The sequence below is a fragment of the Balaenoptera musculus genome, chromosome 1 (genome assembly GCF_009873245.2).
Source record: "Balaenoptera musculus isolate JJ_BM4_2016_0621 chromosome 1, mBalMus1.pri.v3, whole genome shotgun sequence".
NCBI lineage: Eukaryota > Metazoa > Chordata > Mammalia > Artiodactyla > Balaenopteridae > Balaenoptera > Balaenoptera musculus.
The window spans coordinates 145823218-145840149 of NC_045785.1; the positions used below are offsets into that span (position 1 = coordinate 145823218).

The 16932-nt window shown below is 39.2% G+C and overlaps 1 long non-coding RNA gene across 3 annotated transcripts in view; it reads right to left on the minus strand.

Annotated features, from left to right (window-relative positions):
* The window catches only part of LOC118879851, a 56276-nt gene extending 41221 nt beyond the window's left edge, over positions 1-15055 (minus strand). For 2 of the 3 annotated variants that reach the window (XR_005016167.1, XR_005016164.1), the window contains exons 1-4: positions 14882-15048; positions 1112-1194; positions 542-685; positions 413-442 (exon numbers count right to left, since the gene is read on the minus strand). This is a non-coding gene — a long non-coding RNA (uncharacterized LOC118879851). Of the gene's footprint in view, positions 1-412; positions 443-541; positions 686-1111; positions 1195-14881 lie in introns of all 3 variants that reach the window. The other variant, XR_005016165.1, reaches the window with a different exon arrangement.
* Positions 15056-16932: the final 1877 nt, after the last annotated feature.

Sequence of the window (16932 nt, forward strand, 5' to 3'; positions counted from 1 at the left end):
ATTCAATATCCTTTCAATAAATTCCTTTTCCATTTAAATCAGCCAGAGCCAGTTTTCTTTGCTTACAACGAAGAACTCTGATTAGTCCACTGATAAATCAAGAAATAGATGTGTGATAATATTACTTGAGAAAGAATCAGAAACACATATGTCAACAATGGTTAGCACATGCAATTCCTTTAACGTGTAATAAATCTTCCTGAATTCCACTTCCCTTGCTTTGTCTAGAAAATGACTATTCATCTTCCAATTCTCAATTCAGATATCATTTCCTCTCCAAAGCCTTTCCTTGTCCCCTTAACATGTGCATACCAAGTCATAGCACTCATCTGCACTGTAATGGACTATTAGTTTGTCTTTACTGTCCAGTACCTTAAAAGTTCCTTGGCTGAAGGGACCATGCCATGCTTACCATTATGCCTGGCACACAGTGGGTATTATTCTGTTGAATAAACAGAAGTTATGAAGGAGTTTTAATTAATTTTTTTCTAGATCATCTAACTTATAAATGAAAACCCTGTTAACAGGGTGATAAACATACCTTTGACACATGAATCCGTCTGGCTTCCTGAAGATGATGTAAGAGAAGGAAACACATAGTCATCTGAAGAATGAGATGTTGATGATCTATGTCGGGATCGGTGGTGGTTTTGCTTTTGCTTTCTTTCCTTGTGTTTGTGTTTACCTTCGAATGATATAAAATGTAACACAATCATTCTCTCAAATATTAGCAACAAATGAGTGAGAAACAAAATAACTTACAAAATGCACTTTTTAAAAAAATTAATTATTTTTGGCTGTGTTGGGTCTTCATTTCTGTGCGAGGGCTTTCTCTAGTTGCGGCGAGCGGGGGCCACTCTTCATCGCGGTGTGCGAGCCTCTCACCGTCGCGGCCTCTCCCGTTGCGGAGCACAGGCTCCAGACGCGCAGGCTCAGTAGTTGTGGCTCACGGGCTTGGTTGCTCCGCGGCATGTGGGATCTTCCCAGACCAGGGCTCGAACCCATGTCCCCAGCATTGGCAGGCAGATTCTTAACCACTGTGCCACCAGGGAAGCCCCCTAAAATGCACTTAAAATTACACAAAAGGTCTTAAAGCAAGTAAAATTCCTACCTCCACTTCTGCCGGTCCTGGCATCTTCAGAACTTCTGCGTTCTGTGGACTTCTTATCCATGTATAAAACCTGCCTGCCATGTCTGTAAAACAAAAATGTTGACAAATTACTGGAGAATTTAAAAAGCAAAGTGATTTTTTTTGGACAAAAGAAATAGAAATTATGTTTCATATTCTGACTGGAGAGAAGGTAAGGTATTAGTTATCCACAAAATGGTTTTATATTTGTATTAAATAGTAAACTTTTATTGAGTTTACTATTTTTGTAACTAATACTCAACTAATTTGAGTATCTGTCATCACAAAAATCAAATATGTATTTCCATAACCTTGGTAAAAATCTCATGCAGATTCTACCAGAATAAACACCCTGTTTTAGTTGAACTTTGCTTTATAGTCTGAAAGAACAAGAATTTAGTATTAATGTGGTAGTACTATTGGATCACATTGTGTCAAACTGGTTTTTGTCATTGATAAAGGCTATAAACTGAACTGTACCCTCCAAAATTCATTTATTGAGGCTCTAACCCCCAATGTGACTATATTTAGAGACAGTGTCCTGAAGTCATATTAAAGTGATATTTAAACAATAAAAATTAATAAATTCATAATAGGAAAAATAAAAGAGTATCCAAGAAGGAAACGTGATTCAATAAACATCTGAAAACAAGAAAGCAGATGCAAGCGTGTCAACATGAGAAACTAAGAGTAGTGTAGTCTGGGATACTTGAGAAAGACATTACAGTAGGAGTGGTCTGCCTAGCAGAACCTGGAACAGGCACTGTGAGGGAGACTATGGAGGATGGGAATAAGAAGCAGTGTTGAAAACAGGAGGATTATTGAAGATCTGTTTGTACCATGATACAACCCAGTGATTATTCTCAAGCAGAAGTTCAAAGGACTGTTTAAAGAAAATGAATGAAACATGGGGAGCTCCAGGGCAGCAAATACAAGTTTTGATGCCTCAGAGTAATGCTTTCCTGAGTCTCGTTTTTGTTGGTGTTCCAAGCAAAAGAGCTAGCTTCCTGCCAGCCCACCTTCCTTAATAATATTAAACATTACATAAGTGTTTGATATACCCTAGGCATTGTTCTAAGCACTTTACATGCATTACATTTTAATACTTATAACAAAACAATAAAGAACATATCATGCCATTTTTTTTCACATTAGACAGAGTGTTTAAACACTTGCCCAAGATTACATAGCTAGTAAGTGGCAAAGTCTTAAAAGTAAAGCCTGGGGCTTCCCTGGTGGCACACTGGTTAAGAATCTGCCTGCCAATGCAGAGGACACAGGTTCAATCCCTGGTCCGGGAAGATCCCACATGCCGCCGAACAACTAAGCCCATGCACACAACTACTGAGCCTGTGCTCTAGAGCCCATGAGCCACAACTACTGAACCTGTGTGCCACAACTACCGAAGCCCGCACCTAGAGAAACCACCACAAAGAGAAGCCACCGCAGTGAGAAGTCTGCTCACTGCAACGAAGGATAGCCCCTGCTCGCTGCAACCAGAGAAAGCCCGCACACAGCAACGAAGACCCAACGCAGACTAAAGCAAATAAGTAAATAGATAAATAAATTTATCTATTTATTTAAAAAAAGTGAAGCCTGAAGTTAACAATCTTCATCCATGTATAAAAAGTTTTGTCATTCTTCTTATTCCCTCATTCTTCAGTGTGAATGCACAACCAAAGAGCACCAGATATTTGAAGAAAATCTACAGCATAATAAAATCTATGATAAACATAGAAACAATCAAGATAAAAAAGAGAACTTTAAAAATTATGATCTGTTCTTTCAGAGAAGTTTAGGAGATACTGAACTCATAAGACAAAAACAGGATGCTGAGAAAGAAGCACTTTCAGAAAATAAGAACATTCTTCTTAGTTAAGAATATTATTCAGAAATAAAAAAACTTAAAAGAGGGTATTAAAGATAAAATCAGTTTAGAAAAAAAGTAAGAATCACAGAGAATAAAATCCAAGAGGCCAAATATATAAACAATAAGAATTTCAGAAAGAAAGAAGAGAAAATGGAGGAGAGGAAATAAAAAATTTAAAAATTTCTCAGAGCTAAACAGGAAAAGAACTCTTCAAATTGAAAGACCCCCTAACTGCTAAAGAAGATCAAAGGAAAAAACTCAGGGACTTCCCTGGTGGTCCAGTGGGTAGACTCCACATTCCTAATGCAGGGGGCCCAGGTTCCATCCCTAGTCAGGGAACTAGATCCTGCATGCATGCTGCAACTGAGAAGTCTGCATGCTGCAACTAAAGATACCTCATGCCACAATGAAGATCCCATGTGGCTGCAACTAAGACACGGTGCAGCCAAAATAAATAAATAAATAAATATTTTTTTAAAAAACCACCAAACAAAAAAACTCTATACTTAGACATATCACATAAAATTTTCAAGAGACATTCCCAAATGCTTCCAAAGGGAAAATGGTCACAAGGAAAGATTCAGTATAGCAATAATCTTTTCACCAACATCGAACGCTAGGACATATTGGAAAAAGATCTTTGCAGTTCTGGGGAAAAATTATTTTAAACCTAGAATTCTATATTCAGTTATCAAGAAATAGGCAGGTAAAATCATATCATGCAAATATTTAGAAAGTTTATCTCACATGTATACTTTCTGAGAAGTTACCTGAGTATGTGCTCCAGCAAAATAAGAGTGAAAACAAAGAAAGCAGAAGGTGAGGAATACAAAGGTATGGAAAACCCCAGAAGTTCGAAGGAAAAAGTAAAATGAAAAAACTGAATTCAAAGGACTAAAAAGCAATTGGTCCAATTTGGAACAAAACGTTAATGGGTTCTAATAAAAATGTTGTCAAGAATTAGTTAATGCTAGCAACATTTTCTAGAAACATGATCCTGGACCTTAAGAGGAATATAATCCAAGCACATTACTAGGACTTTCAGTGAACAATATTTATAAAGTTACAGTAATATAAATGTTTTTTAAATTGGTTTCAACTTATAAATTCAACTTCTATAAGACAATATGGACGTTTTAATCATAGTTATAGAATATAAAGTAATTTATCTAATTGCAATGCTAGAAATGTAAAGTTACAGCTGACAGACATGAAAAGGGAAGGGAGAGAAAAGGTAGAGGGAAAGGTAGAAGTGCTAATATCCTACAAAGTCAAGAGATACTGATAAAACTTGTTGGAACAAGAAATATGTGATTAAATATACTGCTTAAGATTATAAGGGTAAAAAACACAGTAAATAAAAACCATCTTAAAACTATCAAATCCAGGGAGAAGGTGGCCAGCAGAAGTGAAGGGTGATACAGGTCCTCATCTATCATAGCAGAAAGTCAGAGGATAACATCTAAATTTGATTAATTGAGAAAGGAAAATATAAGCATATTATTTAGAGGTATAATTGTAATCACCAAAGAAATTCAACACAGAAAAGATTTAAAGCATTTGTTTCTGGGGAGCTGGATCTAGAATGCGAAGAAAGCAAGTGGGATGGAGACTGTTTTTTGTTTTTTGGTTTTTAATTATAAATCCTTCCACTCCTTGATCTTTTAATCATGTGCATTATGCTGCTGAATGTTTCAGAATTAAAAAAAAAAAATATATATATATATATAAAAGAGTGAATGGTAAGCAAGGAAATAGAGACAATAAACAACTATATTTTCTGAAAGCAGAAAAATGGTATAGTGTTTTGAGGAATTACTGAGGTCAAGGGTAGGATTTTAAAAGGTGATTCTAAACTAACTATGTTTTTTTTTTAACTTAAAATTTTCTTTTAAATTTACATACAGAAAAAATTTGTGTATGTGTGTGTGTACATAGTACTATGAGTTTTAGTAGATGCATAGATTATTTAACAACCATTATACAGAACAATTACAATATCCCAAAATACCTTTGCAGTCAGACCCTCTCCTTACCCTTAACCCCTGGCAATCACGATGTGTTCTCTGTCCCTTTAGTTTTGCCTTTCATATTAATATAATCGTATAGTATGTAACCAGTTGAGATTGGCTTCCTTTGCTTAAGATAACACTTCTGTGATTCATCCAAGTTACTGCATATACAAATCATTTGTTCCTATTTATTTCTGAATACTATTCCACCGTATGACTGGACCACAGTGAGGTTCCATTTACCCACTGAAGGGCATTTAGTTCATGTAGTTTCTCTTGTTAAATTTGTTAATATGGTGGATTACACTGATTTTCAAATGTTGAGCCAGCTTTGATTTGTAACATTTTGGAGAATTACAAATAATGATACTATAAATATTTGGGTACAGATTTTTGTGTTCACACAAGTGTCCATTTCTCTAGGATAAACATTTAGAAGTGGAATTGCTGGGTTATATGGTAAATGTATGCTTAACTTTATAAGAAACTGCACAACTGTTCTCCAGAGTGGCTGTACAGTAATGTATGAAGGTTCCCATTTCTCCACATCTTTGCTAGAACTTGGTTTTTTTTTTTTAATCAATTCTAATAGGTCTGTAATGTTTCTTGTCATTTTAATTTGCATTCCCCTAATGATTAATAATATTGAACATTTTTTCATGTGCTTTTCTGTCATCTGTATATCTTCTTTAGTGAAGTGTCTGTTCAACTTTTCCACGTTTTTTATTGAGTTGTCTTGCTTTCTTGTCAGGTTTTGAAAATTCTTTATATATTCTGGATACAAATCCTTTGTTAAGTATGTGGTGTGCAAATATTTTTTCCCAGTATGCCTTGTCTTTCATTCTCTTTGTAGTGTCCTTCATATAGCCATAGATTTTAATTTTTTTATTAATCTTTATTGGAGTACAGTTGCTTTACAATGTTGTGTTAGCTTCTGCTGTACAGCAAAGTGAATCAGCTATATGTATACACATATCCCCTCTTTTTTCGATTTCCTTCCCATTTAGGTCACCACAGAACGCTGAGTAGATTTCCCTGTGCTATACAGTAGGTTCTCATTAGTTATCTATTTTATACATAGTAGTGTATATATGTCAATCCCAATCTCCCAATTCATCCCACTCCCCCTTCCCCCCTTGGTATCCATATGTTTGTTCTCTACACCTGTGTCTCTATTTCTGCTTTGCAAATATGTTCCAGATTTTAATTTTTATAAAGTCCAATTTATCAATATTTTTCCTTTATAGACAGTGCTTTTGGTGTTGTATCTAAGAACTCTTTGCCTAATCCAAGGTCACAAAGATTTTCTCCTAGTGTTTTCTCAAGAGTTTTACTCTTACTTTTAGGTCTATGATCCATTTGGGGTTAATTTTATATATGGTGTGAGATGTAGATCAAGGTTCACTTTTCACGTATGGATATCCAATTTTTCCAGCACCATGTATTGAAAGGGCTGTCCTTTCTCCGTTGAATTGCATTTGCACCTCTGTCAAAAATCAATTGGTCATGGGCACACCAAAATTACAACTATTTATAGATTTACTAATGAGAAAAACCAGAAGACTAGCAGAAAAGGTCTTCTACAACTAAAGATATAAAGAAGGAACCACAATGAGATGGGCAGGAGGGTCAGAGACACAGTATAGTCAAGACTCATACCTGCAGGTGGGTGACTCACAAATGGGAGGATAATTACAATACAGAAGTTCTCCCCAAGGAGTAAGTGGTCTAAGCCCCACATCAGGCTCCCCAGACCAGGCGTCCTGCACCAGGAAGATGAGCTCCCAGAAAGTTTGGCTTTGAAGGCCAGCAGGGCTTCCTTTCAAGAGAGCTGGAGGACTGTGGGAAACAGAGATTCCACTCTTAACGGGCGCACACAAAATCTCACTCACTCTGATACCCGGGGCAGAAGCAGTAATTTGAAAGGAGCCTGGGTCAGACCCACCTTCTGATCTTGGAGAGCCTCCCAGAGAGGCAGGAGGCAACTGGAGCTCATCCTGGGGACACGGACACTGGCAGCAGCCCTTTTTGAGAGTTCCTCCTACCATGTGGACACTGGTGCTGGCAAGCATCATTTTGGAATCCTCCCTCTAGCCTACTGGTGCCAGGACCTAGTCCTGCCCACCAACCTTTCTGCACCAGTATGGGGATGCCTCAGGCCAAGCAAGTAGCTGGGTGAAGACGCAAACACAGTGACTAGGAACTAGCCACAGGACCCTGGTCCTGGCCCTGCCCATCAGTAGGCTGAAATACCAACTCTGGAATCCCCAGGGCCCTGCAGCCAGAGACCCCAGAATACAGCTCCATCCATGTGTGGGCTGGGATGAGACCCAGCCTCATCCATGAGTGTGTGGGCACCAGCCCCAAGATCCTCTGGGTCCCAGCCCTACCCACCAGTGGGCAGACAACAACCCTGAACCATCACAGCCCTGCAGCCTGTGGTACCAGGATGCAGCCCACCCACTAGCAAGCCAGCACCAGTTCCAGGACCCTCTAGGCCCTGGATCTAGCCATCAGCAGACCAATACCAGCTCTGGGACAACTTGGGCCCCTTAGCCAGCTGCTCTGGGATCCAGCCCCTTCTATCAGCAGGCTGACACCTGCTCTGGGACCCATAGGGCCCTGTAGCCAGAGACCTGGGAACCTGGCTCTACCAACCAGTGAGCTGGCATTAGCCCTGGGGTCCCCTGGGCCCCAGCCCTGCCCACCAACAGACTAATACCAGCTTTGGGACACCCCAGACCCTACAGCCAGACCTGTCAGGAACTGGTCCCTCCCACCAGCAGGCCAACACTAGATCCAGCACTCCCAGCCCTGCAAACACCCAAACCAGAAACCGGCCCCACCAGCCAATGGCCAGCAGCCTCCACACAAGGCAGGGCCTGGCAACCAACAGAACCAGGGCCAGCCACACCTACCATACCACCCACAGTAGTCAGCCCACCATAACTGAAGGACCCATGCAGCCCAAATAGGGGGTACCCCTAGAGCATACGGCTCTGGTAACCAGAGGGAAGTGTGCTGCTGGGATGCATGGGAAGTCTCCTACAAAAGGCTAATTCTCCAAAGTCAGGAAACTTAATCAACCCACCAGATACACAGAAATAAAAACAGTAAATCAGGCAAAATGAGGTGACACAGGAATATGTTAAAAATGAAGGAACAAGATAAAACCCCGGAAGAACTAAGTGAAGATAGGCAATCTACCCAATAGAGAGTTCAAGGTAATGAGCATAAAGATGTTCAAAGAACTCGGGAGAAGATTGGATGAGCAGAATGAGAAGCTAGATGCTTTTAACAAAGAGTTAGAAAATATAAAGAATAACCAAACAGAGATAAAGAATACAATAACTGAAATGAAAAATACACTAAGAGGGAATCAACAGTAGATTAGATGATACAGAGGAACGGATCAGCCAGCAGAAGACAGAGCAGTGGAAATCACTGCAGCTGAATAGAAAACAGAAAAAAAAAAGAAGTGAGGACAGTTTAAGGAACCTCTGGGACAACACCAAGAGTACTAACATTTGCATACTAAGTATCCCAGAAGATGAGAGAAAGGGGCAGAGAACATATCTGAAGACATAATAGCTGAAAACTCCCCTAATTAGAGAAAAGAAACAGACATCCAGGTCCAGGAAGCACAGAGAGTCTCAAAGAGGATCAACCCAAAGAGGACCACACTAAGACACGTTGTAATTAAAATGACAAAAACTAAATACAAAGAGAGAATAAAAGCAGCATGGGAAAAGTAACAAGTTATACACAAGTAAATTCCCATAAGGATACCAGTTGACTTTTCAGCAGAAACTCTGCAGGCCAGAAGGGAGTGGCACAATACACTTAAAGTGATGGAAAGGAAAAGCCTACAACCAAGAATACTCTGACCAGTAAGCTTTCATTCACATTTGATGGAGAGATCAAAAGCTTTACAGACATGCAAAAACTAAAAGAGTTCAGCACCACCAAACCAGGTTTACAAGAAATGTTAAAGGGACTTCTCTTAAGTGAAAAAGAAAAGGCCTAGAAACATGACAATTACAAAAGGAAAAATCTCATTAGTAAAGGTAGTAAATCAGCCATGTATAAAGCTAATAGGAAGGTTAAAAGACAAAGTAGTAAAATCATTTGCAGTAAGTAGTTAAGGGATACACAAAACAAAAAGATGTAAAATATGATGTCAAAAACAGTACACATGGGTGGGGGGAGTAAAAATGCAGGGTTGTTAAAATTCATTTGAACTTAGGAGGTCAGCCATCTAAAACAATCATAGATGATAGATAGATAGATAGGTAGATAGGGTAGACAGAGATAGACTGCTATGTAACTTGTGGGGAATATAATCAATAACTATGTAATATTTCTGTATGGTGACATATTATAACTAGACTTATTGTGGTGATCATTTTAAAATGTACAGAAATACCAAATCACTATGTTGTGTAATAGGAACTAATGTAGTGTTATAGGTCAATTATTCTTCAAAACCAAATAAACTCTTAGAAAAAGAGATCTGATTTCTGGTTACCAGAGGTGGGAGTGGGGGGAGGGGGAATTTGATAAAGGTGGTCAGAAGGTACAAACTTCCAATTATAAGATAAATAAGTACTAGGGTGTAATATACAACATGATAAATATAATTAACACCACTGTATGTTATACATGAAAGTTGTTACCAGAATAAATCCTAAACCCTCATCACAGAAAAAAACTTTTTTCTATATTTTAAAATTTTGTGTCAGTGTGAAATGATGGATGTTCACTAAACTTATTGTGATAATCATTTCATGATGTATGTAAGCCAAATCATTATTCTGTATAACTTAAATTTACACAGTGCTGTATATCAATTATATCTCAGTACAACTGGAAGAAAAAAAGAGAGAGACCCCATAGATCTCCCTAGCCCCTTCCACCAGTAAGGAACACAGTGAGAAGTCAGTTGTCAGTCATGTGCAAACAGGAAGAGGGTCTTACCATAATCCATCCATGATGGCACCCTGCTCTCAGACTTCTAGCCCCTAGACTGTCAGAAATAAATGTTTATTATTTAAGAAAAATATCAATTGGTCATATTTGTGTGGGTCTATTTCTGGATTCTATTCTGTTCCATTGGTCTATGTGTCTATACTTTCACAAATACCATACTGTCTTCATTACTGTAGCTTTATAGTAGTCTTAAAATCAGATTGTTTGAATTCTTCAACTTTGCTATTCATTTGTAAAATTGTTTTTGCTATTCTGGTTCTTTTACCTTTCCTTATAACTTCATTATTTTTTTTAATTTTTTAAAAATTTTATTTATTTTTTTGGCTGCGTTGGGTCTTCGTTGCTGTGTGTGGGCTTTTCTCTAGTTGCAGAGAACTGGGTCTACTCTGCGTTGCGGTGCACGGGCTTCTCATTGCAGTGGCTTCTCTTGTTGCGGAGCACGGGCTTCAGGTGCTCGGGCTTCAGTAGTTGTGGCACATGGCTCAGTAGTTGTGGCACACAGGCTTAGCTGCTCTGCAGCATGTGGGATTTTCCCGGACCAGGGATTGAGCCGGTGTTCCCTGCATTGGCAGGCGGATCCTTAACCACTGCACCACCGGGGAAGTCCCCTCCTTATAACTTTAGAATCAACTATATCTACAAAAATTCTGCTGGGTTTTTTAACTGCAATTGCATTAAATGCATATATCAATTTAAGGAGAATTGACATCTTAATTATACTGATTCTTTTAATCCATGAACACAGTATGAATGTTCTTTGATTTCTTTCAACAGTATTTTATAGTTTTCAGCACATAGATCCTGCACATGTTTTGTTAGGTTTAGACAGTACCTAAGTATTACACTTATGGGGGAGGGGAGCAGGTCAGTTTACAGTTGTTCGCTGCTAGTGTAGAAATATGATTTATTTTTGTATGTTAACCTTTTATCCTGCAACCTCCTAAATTCACTTATTAGCACTAAAAGTTTTATAGATTTCTTGAGATTTACTAGACAATGTCACCTGAAAATAGGGATAATTTTATTCCTTCCTTTCCAATCAAAATGACTTTTATTTCTTTTTCTTCCTTACTGCAATTGCTAGGACTTTAGTGAAATATGAAATAGGAGTAGTGAAAACATAATCCTTGTGTGGTTCCTAATCTTGGGGGTAGGAGACATTCAGTCTTTTACCATTTAGTATGATGTTAGCTCTAGGTTTTGTAGATGCCTTTTATCAGATTCCCTGTTACTCCTAGTTCACTGAGTTGTTTTGTTTTGTTTTGTATTCAACATTGATATGAAGACAGCTACATCCTTTCTGAAATTTAATGTACACATTCCATTTGTTTGCTGTCTGTAAAAGTGCAAAATTTTTTAAGATAGAAAAGCATAGATAGTGAGTGCCATCTCTTGGAGAGACTACCAAGACCACATCAAATGATACTGTCCATCCTCACTCATCACCATCTCTCTGCCATTTCAGCAATGTAGTTTCTCTGATGGGGAGCAAGCAAGACTGCTTGCTCACGAAGTCCAAATCAGGCCAGGCAAAGCTCGGCTAGTCAGAAGCTCCATTCACTGAGTCCTCTTATGAAGCAAGTCACACCAGCTGGTCCTCTGGTCACAGATGGAGGACATTTCTATAGCTATTAAAGAACCAATGACCTCTATCTGGATGAGACCCTGGGGTTCAAAGTATGATTTTTTCTCATCTTGGTTGAACTGAAAAAAATGTGTTTTTTTTTTTTCTTAAGGAATACAGGTGAAACTGTCAGGTTCATGGTGCTGAATTTTGTCAGTTGGTTTTTTGTTTTGTTTTGTCTTGCATCTATTAATAGGATCAAGTAGTTTTTCTTGTTTAGTCTGTTAATATGGTGGATTACACTAATTGATTTCAAATGTTGAGCAAGCCTTGAACTCCTGGGATAAATGACGCTCAGTCAAAAGTATTTTTCTTTTTACATGCAGCTGAATTCAATTTGTTAATTTTCTTTTTTTTGAAGATTTTTGCATCTTTGCTCATGAGGGATATTGATTTGGTTTTCTTTTCGTGCTGTTTTTATCTGGTTTTGGTATCAGGTAATGCTGGCTTCATAAAATGAGTGGGGAAGTTTTCCTTCCTCTTCTATCTTCTGTAAATGCTTGTGTAAAATGGCTATTATTTTGTTCTTAAATGTTTGGTAAAACTCGCCAGTGAAACTATATGGATCTGGAGCTTCCTTTTTTTTTTTTTTTTTTTTTTAAGGTTTTTAAATACCAATTCAGTTTCTTTAATAGTTATAAAGCTATTCAGCCTATTTCTTCTTGAGTGAGTTTTGGTAGTTTTGATAGTGGTCCATTTCTTCTGAGTTGTTGAATTTATGAGTATAGTGTTGTGCGTAGAATTCCCTTATTATGCTTTTGGTGTCCATCATCAGTAGTGATATCTCCTCTTAGAGCATGTATGTTATAGGAATGACCTAGTATAATAAAAAACTGAAGACAAAGTAGAGAAAGGATGTATCTGCAGCTGTACAGACTTCAAACCTTGTTATCATTTACTCTTTCCTGTCTTTACCCAATTCCATATCCAGTCAGATACCAACTCCTCTTGGTTTGTCTTTGCCTATATTTCTTGCAATTTCCCCCATTCCCTTACTGCTTGGCACTGTCCTTAAATACCTCTGAATTACCTACATTATCCTACCTTCCACCTAACTAGTCTTACTGCCTTTCTCCACTTTAATTCATCCTTCATACTGCTGCCAGACTTATCTTCTTAAACCTCCAATGGTTCCACACTGCCTATAAGATAAACGCCCTCCACAGCTGGCTGAGCCTTGCCTTTTGAACTGCAGTTCATTTTATCTCCCTAAATCAGGGTTTATTAACACGTAGGCTTTGGAGGGAAGAGGTGGGTCATGAATCTCCTAAAAATTGCGTATAAAACGATGTATAAATTTGAAATTTATTTCCAGAGCAAGGTCAACAGCCATTATCAGATGTTCAGAGTGCTAAGAGAAATCTTCAAACTAATCCCCGTCTCTACTATAATGTACCAAGAACACACTATATAGCCTCTGCAACAGTTCCCACTTCAGTACAAAGTGAACAATCATTTCTCTGAATTTAGATTCACACACTTTTAATAATCTCCCCTAACCATTTTACAGATGAGGAAACGAGTCTAGCACTTAAACTCTTTTGTCCAAAGTTACTTCTGTAGAATTTGTTTTCTGTGCAAGTGACTTAGTGTTTATCTGCTATTTTCTTGCACTTTTTATGAATAAATGTCATATGTCTTCTTGAGGTCAGGAACTAAACCTCAGAGTTCTTTGAAACTGCAATTATCTTTATTATCTTACAAAAACTAGCTGCTCAAATGTTTGCTGAGGACAGTGGTCATGATAATGACAGTCATACTGAGGCAGGGGAGAAAGGCTGATTAATGAGTACATACTGGGTTAAGAGTACATTTTTAAGTAAGGAGGCATAAGCACACACTGGGGATGCAAAATATTACTAAGCTCAGAGCTTAGATGCCTGATAAAATGGAACACTCAAGGGTCTGAGTGAGAAGAAGCTCTGAAAAAGTTCTCAGAGGTCAAATTTCCATAAATAGGGATCTCCTAGACCAGGGGTCCCCAAACCAGTACTGGTCCGTGGCCTGTTAGGAACCAGGCCGCACAGCAGGAAGTGAGCAACGGAGGGCAAAGAAGCTTAATCTGTATTTACAGCCGCTCCCCATCGCTCGCAGTACCGCCTGAGCTCCGCCTCCTGTCAGATCAGCAGGGCATTAGATTCTCATAGGAGCGCGAACCCTACTGTGAACTGCACACGCGAGGAATCTAGGTTGCACGCTCTTTATGAGAATCTAATGCCTGACGAGCTGAGGTGGAGCTGAGGCCGTCCCATCACCCCCAGATGGGACCTCTAGTTGCAGGAAAACAAGCTCAGGGCTCCCACTGATTCTGCATTATGGTGAGTTGTATAATTATTTCATTATATATGACAATGTAATAATAATAGAAATAAAGTGCACAGTAAATGTAATGCGCTTAAATCATCCGGAAACCATCCCCCACCCCACCCCACCCCCGTCCTTGGAAACATTGTCTTCCACGAAACCGGTCCCTGGTGCCAAAAAGGTTGGGGACCACTGTTTAAGACAGCATTCAGAAAAAAAATTCCTCAGGAGAAGCAACGAAAAGGGGGATGCAAAGGATTGGGGAAGGATGAAGGGGTGACTGCACCAGCTTTGGAGCGAGCTACAAAATGGATTCAAATTTCAACTCCATCCCACGCAAACTACGTCACCTCCAGCAAATTAACTTTTCTGTGCCTCAGTTCCCTCATTTGTATCTACTTAAGGATTGTCGCCATGAGTAAATAAAAGAATGCGTGTCATTTACGTCAGGGTCCTACTCTTAACGCATTCTTTCCTTAACTGCTGCAATTATTTAATGAGAAAAGGGTTTTTAGAGGGGAAGAGGGGGGCGGCGCTGAGAGGGCTGGTTCTTGGTAACCGATTTTCGTTAGAAGATGAAAGATTCTGAAGCAGAAAGTAAGTGTATATCCCCGAGGCAGGTGGGGAAGAAGTGATGGTGGGAGCATTACCATGGTGTGTAACTGCGGGGCCGTCACTATGGCAGGACGAGGAAGGGCTGAGACGAATGTCAGACCAAGAACACACCCTCCACTGTACAGGTGAGAGGTCGGCGCCCGTTTAAGATCAACGAAGCGCTCATGAGAAAGGACACATCTTCTGGGGAAACCTCAGGCGCTGGGAGTGGTAGCGCACAGAACTGGAGTCACCCGGACGCCAGGGAAGGGCTTCATAGGGGGGGTTAGGGGAGGAGGGGAAGAAAATGCCGGCGCGGCCTTTTTCTAGCCGCAGCTCCGACTGGGACCGTCACTTACTGGAAACTGCGAGGGAAACGACCTTTTTGGGCGGGCTCAGCAGCCGCGGCCCGCAGGTGCTGAGGAACCAGGTCGGCCAGTGCGGCGGAGCCTGACGCCCATGCCCGCCCTGTTGCTCCAGGTGGTACCTGCGGGGCCTCGGGGCGCGGACGCGTCAGCCGACCGGAAACGCCCTGGCCGCGACACAGGAGGTGGGCGGAGCCGACGTGGTTCTTCCGGCTGCGCGGCTTTCCGCGGGGGTTGCGGGTAGACGGGTGGTTTCCAGTCACGGTTTGACTCTTCGCAGAGCGCTTCCACACACATCACGAACCTCAAACCAGGGCCAGATTCTGTAACAGACTGTCACCAAATGGCACCGTTTTCCCGCAACTTGTTTGAGATTCCATTTCAAATTCTGTAATAGATGTCGCCAAATGGCAAAGTTTTCGGTAGACTAATTTGCCCAGATTTGATACTTGTGCAATATGGAGACTTACTATTGAGCAAGGTGGTTATTTCTCCGTGACTTAAAATGTTCCCTTGTTATTCAGGTGAAGGCTTGCAGTTTTCTTGGTGTTTTGCAACATTTCCTTTTAGGTTTTTCCCTAGCGGTTTGGCCGCTGTTCTAGTTTGTTTGCTCTTCCTAGTGGACTATTATTATACCCCAGGATAATTTGGTTTTTTGGTATATTGATCTATGTGGTCACCTCGCTGAACCTCTGTATTCTTAATCTCTTGGATTTTGTAGGTGAGCATTTATGTGTAAATAACAATTTGGGCTTTTTCCTGGAATCCAGTACAGCGCTGTATAGTAGCCTCAAGGGTACTTAATTTTTTCCAGAAATTATTTGGATTGCATCCTACGTTTTGCTCATAATGTTTTCTAAAGGTTTGTGGTAGATACCTCTTTAAAAAATTAAGGCACTTGGTTCTTTTCCTAGATTGTCAAGTTGTTTGTTTCTTAAAATCAGAAATGGGTATTGAGAATTACCAAATACTTTCAGTATTAGTTTTAGAGATGGTCATATAGCTTTTCTCCATTACTCTACAATAATAGAACTACAGTAATAGATTTTCTAATGTTGAGCCATCCTTACAATCCTAGTATGTGTTCTTCCATTACATTGCTGGATGCAATTTGCTGTGTATTTAATTTAGGATTTTTGTTTCTATATTCGTAAGTGAGATTGGCTTATGGTTTTCTTTTGTCTAGTTTTGATATCAGTTTCTGCTAGGTCTCAAAATGAATCAGTCAGGTTAACTTTTTATATGACCTGGAATAGACATAGCATGTGAATGATTTGTTACTTACGTTTTGAAGAACTCATCTTTAAAGCCATCTGGAAGTGGTGCCTTTTAAGGGATAAACTTTTTTTTCCTGGAAAAGTATCCGTTACATCGACATTTTCAAATTTAGTATAAAATTGTCCATGGTATTATTAACATTTTTTTGATCTCATATTGTTCTTAATTCATTCCTACATATTTTATTGGAGTCTTTTTTTTCTTCATCAGATTTATTGAACCAATTTTTGATTTTATTGATAACCTCTATCGTAGAAGTTTTTTCTCTTTCATTAATGTATGCCTTCATTAAGTTCTTCCTTCTTATTTCTTTGGTTTATTCTGTTCTTTCTGTAGAATCTTGAGTTGAAAGCTTATTTTCTTTAAAATGTTTAATATGAAATATTACAAACATGTATACAGTTACAGGGAGTAATATAATGAACACTTATATACCAGCCACCTAACTACTGTGTTTTAGCATTTTTCCCATATTTGCTTCAGATTTTAGTATTACCTACTCAGTTAGAGCCCCCTGTGAACCCTTCTGCAATCTCATTCTCCCTTTCTTCTTCCCCAAAGGTAACTCCTTCCCTGGATGTGGTATCTGTCATTCCCATGAAAGCTATATATAGCTATGTAAGTAACATATAGTATTGTCTCATGTGTTTTTTAAACCTAACATAAATGATACCATTGTGTAACTTTATTTTGTCACCAAAATTATATTTGTGAAAGTTATCCATGTTGATTCATGTAGTTCTAGTTTTTTCATCTTAAGTGTTGAA